Source organism: Cebus imitator, unplaced genomic scaffold, assembly GCF_001604975.1.
Source record: "Cebus imitator isolate Cc_AM_T3 unplaced genomic scaffold, Cebus_imitator-1.0 Scaffold100, whole genome shotgun sequence".
NCBI lineage: Eukaryota > Metazoa > Chordata > Mammalia > Primates > Cebidae > Cebus > Cebus imitator.
In genome coordinates this window covers 4,145,730-4,151,650 of record NW_016107415.1, presented here as the reverse complement: position 1 = coordinate 4,151,650, position 5,921 = coordinate 4,145,730, and positions in this window count along the sequence as shown.

The window sequence follows — 5,921 nt, the reverse complement described above, 5'->3', positions numbered from 1 at the left end:
TTTGTAATAGGTTCAGTAGAAATGGTACCAGCTGTACTTTGTACCTCTGGCAGAATTTATCTGTGAATCTGTCTGGTCCTGGCTTTTTTTTTTTTGGTTAGTGAGCTACTTATTACTGCCTCAATTTCAGAACTTGTTATTGGTCTCTTCAGGGATACAATTTCTTCTTGGCTCAGTCTTTAGAGGGTATACATGTCTAGGAATTTATCTATTTCTTCTGGTTTATGTGTACAGAGGTGTTTTTAATATTCTTTGTGGTTGTATTCCTGTGGAGTCAATGGTAATATCCCTCTTATCATTTCTGATTGTGTTTATTTTAATCTTCTCTCCTTTCTTATTAGTCTAGCAGTCTGTCTATTTTATATTTTTTCAAATAATAAAAGCAGCTTCTGGATTTATTGATCCTTTGAAGAGTTTTTCATGCCTCCATCTCCGTCAGTTCAGCTCTCCTCTTGGTTACATTTTGTCTTCTGCTAGCTTTGGCATTTGTTTGCTCTTGGTTCTCTAGTTATTTTAGTTGTGATATTGGGTTGTTAACTTGAGATCTTTCTAGCTTTTTGGTGCAAGTGTTTTGTACTATAAATTTCCCTTCTAACACTGCTTTAGCTGTGTCAGAGAGATTCTGGTACATTTTTCTTTGCTTTCATTGGTTTCAAATAACATTGATTTTTGCCTTAATTTCATTACTTAGCCAAAGGTCTTTCAGGAGCAGGCTGTTCAATTTCCATGTAGTTGTGTGGTTTTAAATGAATTTTTTAATCTTGATTTCTAATTGTTTGCACTGTCATTCAAGAGACTGTTACGATTTTAGTTATATTTGCTGAGGAGTGTTTTACTTCTGGTTATGTGATCAATTTTAGATTAAGTGCTATGTAGCAATGAGAAGAATGTATATTCTGGTGTTTTGGGTGGAGATTTCTGAAGATATCTATCAGGTCCACTTGATCCAAAGCTGAGTTCGAGTCCCGAATATTTTTGTTAATATTTTTCTTGATGATCTAATATTTTCAGTGGAGTGTTAAAGTCACCCACTATTACTGTGTGGGAGTCTAAGTCTGTTTGAAGGTCTTTAAGAATTTGTCTTATGAATTAGGATGTTCCTGTATTGGGTGCATATATATTTTGGATAGTTAGCTCTTCCTGTGGATTTGAACCGTTTATCATTATGTAATGCCTTCTTTTTTAGTTTAATCTTTATTTGTTTAAAGTCTGTTTTGTCAGAAACTAGGATTGCAAACCTTGCTTTTTTATGTTTTCCATTTGCTTGGTAAATTTTTGCCCATTCCTTTATTTTGAGCCTGTATGTGTCATTGCATGTGAGATGAGTCTCTTGAAGGTGGCATACCAAAGAATGTTAGTTCTTTATCCAGCTTGCCACTCTGTTTCTTTTAATTGGGGCATTTATCCCATTTACATTTACGGTTAGTATTGTTATGTGTGGGTTTCGTCCTGTCATCACAATGCTATCTAGTAATTTTGTAGATTTGTTTATGTGGTTGCTTCATAGCATCATTGGTCCATGTATTTCAGTGTGTTTTTGTAGTGGCTGGTAAATGGAGCCCACAACCCGAGGCCACTTGGCTTCTTGGATTTGGCCCCTTTTGTAGGCATAAGTAGAAACCTCTCACCTTGTCTGAGTTGCAGTTACCTTTGTCAGGGATCCCAGGGCTAGAGTATGTAAAGCTCCCAGGACTCTGTGTGTTCCTGAGCAACAGCTCTGCTGAGACTCCAAACAGCTATGTGTGTCAAACCCAAGGCCCTGGTGGAGTGGGGACAGATGGGGAGCTTCCTGATCCATGGGTTGAAAAGATGTATGAGAAATTCATGGTTACCCAGAGTCACACATTTACTTAGAATTTCTCTTGGCTGAAAGTGGGGGTTCCTTTGGCTCCATGTCACTCCCAAATGGGCCGTCACCTTGCCCTTTTCTTCATTCCCTGTGGGTTGAGTTGTTTTCTCAATCAGTCCCCATGTGAGCACCTAGATATGTCAATTGAAGGTGCTGTATTCACTCAACCCTTTTCTTCCCGTTTATAAGTGACATAAATCACGGCTCTGTCTAATCAGCCATCTTGATCCCTTTCCCCAAATTAGAGATTTTTAAAAGAAAACATAGGATTTAAAGAATATGCTGAAATCTATTGAAAAAGGTGAGTCAAAGTCAAAGATAAGAAGGAGGATACTCAAATTGAACCATGACCTGTGTGTGTGTGTGTGTGTGTGTGTGTGTGTGTGTGTGTGTGTACGTATACATGGTAAGGGGAGAAATTTCAAGGGCAACTTATCACACTACAAAAAGCTAGAAAGTGATCTGATTCTGTTAGCTAAATTTCAATCCCATTACCTTTAGTAAAAAAAGGTGCCACCCCCAGGCATACTAGTGTTACTAAATTTTACACTATCCTGAGGGTTACCTACATGCCATTGCACAGAAACATCTGACACTTATAAGTGTTAATTTACTCATCAAGAGATTATGCTCAGTGAGATATGCTTAAAGGGTATCTTTGTCCATATGGGCTGTTACAACAAAATATCGTAGGTGCAGGCAGATTTGTTTCTGGTGAGGGACCATTCTTCATTGACAGTACCATCTCACTGCATCCTCACATGGTAAAAAAAGGTCAAGGCCAGTCTCTGGGACCTGTTTTATAAGGGCATTAATCTCATTCATGAGAGCTCTTCCCTGATGTCCTACTCCCAGTCTGTACCTCTTCATACTGTCTCACTGGGGATTAGGTTTCGATATATGAATGAGGGAGTGAATACAAATATTCAAACCATATCACAGGGGAAAGGCTAGGGATGAGTTTTTGAAGAAAAATGTTTAAAATGAGAATACTGTAATTCTTTATAGCATAAATTACATATTATATTCAATCCTCAACAGTTTTCAGCAAATGAGATACCAACTGTGTTTTATGATACTTACTCTTATATGGTGATAAACATGGAATTGACACTCACCCAGAAGCATTAGTGATACTTCTCTTTTTCTTCATAGCAATTGCCATCCTGTACCATTCTTTTGGTTATAAGTAAAAATTGAACACAAGGAAATTCTGGGTATCCAGGAGGACAAAAATTCCACTGAGAGGGTAAACATCCTTTGAGAAGAATATTTACATAATATTTTGAAGTCCTTCACAAATCAGATACCTCAAGAAGGAAATCATGATTTACCTCAGTTGTGCCTCTTTTGAGGTGTTTAAGGATTCTGTAGAGTCTCTTATAATTCTCCGTGTATTACACATTGTGTAAGCCTAAGACTAAGAGTATGAAACAATGGTTAAGTCAAACTACCAGGATTTAAAACCACAATTGCTCTGTTTATAAGACTATCAACTTCAATGAATTCCTTAAGTACTTTAAGTCTCAGTTTCTCATCTGTAAGGTGAGAAAATAGTATATCCTTCATGGGACATCATAAATGCTTAGCAAATGTTTATTGCTGTTACTTTTTTATATTCTGTACACAGATCTACTTAGCACAAAAAGAAGTCAACCGCGGCTGGATGCAGGCAGGTGCTCACATCTGCAATCCCAGTGCTTTGGAAGGCTAAGGCAGGAGGATCAGTTAAGGCCAGGAGTTCAAAACCAGCATGGGCAACATAGCAAGATCCTATCTCTATAATAAATTTTAAAACTAGCCAGGTGTCTTGATGTGCATCTGTAGCCACAATTACTCAGAGGGCTGCCAGAGGATTGCCTGAGCCCAGGTGTTCAAGGCTGAAGTAAGCTATGATCATGCATCTGTACTTCAGCCTGGGCAACAAAAGACCTTGTCTTTAAACAAAAAGGAAAAAAATGTTGGCAAAGTATATTGTACTGTGACAGTCCCATCAAGCAAAACTGAAAACATGTTTTCCATTCATCATCGACAAGATCATTATTTGAATTGATGTTCTAAACCAGCCCTGCATGATAGAAATATGATCCACATATATAGAAAAAAAATTTCGAGCAATTACATTAAAAAAAAATTTAAACTGAGGCCAGTTTAAACTATCAACTTCAATGAATTCCTTAAGTACTTTAAGTCTCATGTAGTGGCTCATGCCTGTAATTTCAACACTTTGAAAGGCTGAGGCAGGGGTATTGCTTGAGCTCAGGAATTCGAGACCAGCCTGGGCAACATGGCGAGACTCCATCTCTAATAAAATTACCCAGATGTAGTGGCATGCATCTTTAGTTCCAGCTATTTGGGAGGCTGAGGTGGGAGGATGGCTTGAGCCCAAGAGGTGGAGGTTGCAGTGAACCAAGATTGTGCCACTGCACTCCAGCCTGGGTAATAGAGCCAGAACTTGTCTCAAAACAAACAAATGAACAAACAAATAAAACCATTTAAACTATAATGGATGTACATACCGCTACCCAAATATTTTATATGTTATTGGTACTGAGTCTTCAAAATTCAGGGCATATTTTACTTATATAGCTCATCTCATTGTGGTCTAACCATTTGTCAAGTGGCCAATAGCCACGTGTGATTAGTGGCTACTTTATTAGACCATGTAGTCCTAGGATACAAATTACACATTAGTGGGATATATAATGCAATTCCTCCTCTTATGCCTATGGAAGACTTGTCACTCATTTTCTCCTGACATCAGTCGCCTTCTCAATTCAGCACCCAGACTATTACTACCTATTACTGAGAGTTAGCATATAAGAAAAATCTGTATATAAATGTCAATATGTAGCCTGTCACAGAAAAGTTTTCTTTGTTCACAAAGTTTTTCTCTACCCAGGGCAATTGTGAGTCATTAACCCTATGAACTGATTATATTATTAGTTTTAGCAGAGAAAGTAGATAAGGCTAAATACTTGGCATATAGAGCCTGTCTCTGAGAAATAATCTGCTATCATGTGTTGGGAAAACATGCTTGTAAACATTTGTTAAATTACCTTACTACTTGAGGCTAAATATAAGTTAAATGTTTTTTAGACAATTGTATAAAAACTTCTAGAATAACAAAAGCTCCAATTAGTAACTTTTTAAAAAAAAGATTTCCTTTTTTCATCTTTTTTCCCTGTCCCTTCAGTCTTTTTTTATTTATACCTTTCTTCTCTGTCTTCCTTTTTTTTTAATCTTTGTTTTTCTCTTTTTTAGAATGGCCAGTGACTATTTAGAATGGCTATTTTCACTCTGTGTGGATTTTTGTTTTTTGATTTTGTTTTTAATTTTTGTCTCTCTCTCAATCTCTCTTTCTCACTATTTCTCCCAGCAATGTGTCAGTTTCTCACACACACAATATATTAGGAAATGATTTCTCCATTGTACGCCTGGTTCCTGTGAATCAAAAGTAAATTTTTACTAGTAAGTAGAATCTGATCATATTTGAAGGTGCATTTTAATGACATTATTCAGGAATACCAAAGAAGATAGAGTCTACCAAAAAAACTTATCCCAGGAATAAGTTAATTTATTTCGAAAGAGTGGTAAACTTATAGAAGCGGTGAAGAGATCACCCAGTTGCTGAACTGATCTTACTTTTTGCACACTTGTTTGATATTGACCTTTCAATGTAGAAAGAGTACATATTCTTGTACTTCTCTATGCTTTAGCAATGTCTTGCAGGCTTTTTAACTGGGTAAGGCATGGTCCTCAAGGAGAAACGCTTTTACTGAAACCACCGAGCAACTCATTAGCTGAGAAACTTGTAGGTGGGTGTGCTCCAGGACACTAACAGATGATTTAATTGGTTACAAAATTCCAGAAGGCGGTGTGCAGATTGACAGCATTTTTGTCCAAAATCCAGGGTAACTCCAGCTGCATGTAGGGAAGAAAACTGCTACCTGAATAGAATATATAATTTTGGGAGAGTGGTCAGACTTCTATAGCTCCAACTGATTCTTCATTGATGCATTTCTGTGATTTAAGGCTTATCCCTTGTTTACATGCAACTTTCCCTGAGAAC